We start from the raw sequence: 1036 nt of genomic DNA on the forward strand, positions 1-1036 counted from the left end.
TAGTCCCACAAAATTTTGTCACCTAGTGACATCATAGCTGTTTTAGTTTGTGTAAGTGCACTATGTCTTTGTACAAGAATGTAATTGCCAAATGACATACTTCTCAGAAGGGACCTCATTGTTAAGCAACAAATACCCAATAGTATATAAACCAGACTAAGCAAAACAACTAATGGGTTTGCCATTATCCTATCCATTGTTGAGGGTTTTAATAGAGAAAAAGGCTTTGGAAGGTTAATGAGCTCTCTGCCAACTGAGTTAAAACATGGATCTTTTCGTGTCTTCAGCACTCTTTATTCTTATGCCTTCAAACTATACCACTGGCTTTCCTGGGTCCCCAGCTCTCAGACAGCAGATCAAGGGACTTTTCTGTCTCCATATCAGGTGAGCCAATTCCTTATAATAAATTTATTCTGTGCATCTATCTAGCCATCCATCACACTTCTTCTGTTTCTCTGGACAACCTGACCATTAGAGAAAACATTCAATAAGAAGTGAAATCGTGTGCTCGCTTTGGCAGCACATCTACTAAAATTGGAACGATACAGAGAAGATTAGCATGGCCCCTGCGCAAGGATGACACGCAAATTCTTGAAGCATTCCATATCAAAAAAAAAAAAAAAAGAAATGAAATAGAGTTTGAAAAAGATAAAAATCATGTTGTAGAAAATAAAGTCGCCTCTCTTTTAAGTTCATTATAATTGAATCATGTGTCATAAGTCACAGTAGTTATTTTACTTGGAGGGTTTTTAAGGATAAAAACATTCTATGAGAAAGAAAACAGTCATTTCAGAAATATCCTCAAATCTAATACTTATTGCTTGTGTGTTTTTGTATATATTATTTAACTTATTTGGACCTAATAAAATTATTATGCTAAGGAATACTGTCTTGGTAGAGATGAAAGGGGAAAAAAACAGGTAAGGGATGTAAACAAGCCATATTCATTGAAGGGACAAGATATATTTAACTTTCCTCCCTTCTCTTTCACTTAAGAAATGTCATAGGAGAAAATGTCACATCGTGAACTTCATTT

At 34.9% G+C, this 1036-nt stretch overlaps 1 non-coding gene across 1 annotated transcript; it reads left to right on the plus strand.

The window, feature by feature from the left end:
• Positions 1-504: 504 nt before the first annotated feature.
• On the plus strand, positions 505-611 carry LOC120890234 (U6 spliceosomal RNA). The gene has a single exon (XR_005734475.1). It is a non-coding gene; the product is annotated as a U6 spliceosomal RNA (small nuclear RNA).
• The last annotated feature ends 425 nt before the right edge of the window (positions 612-1036 follow it).

This window comes from Ictidomys tridecemlineatus, chromosome 4, assembly GCF_052094955.1.
Source record: "Ictidomys tridecemlineatus isolate mIctTri1 chromosome 4, mIctTri1.hap1, whole genome shotgun sequence".
NCBI classification, from domain to species: domain Eukaryota; kingdom Metazoa; phylum Chordata; class Mammalia; order Rodentia; family Sciuridae; genus Ictidomys; species Ictidomys tridecemlineatus.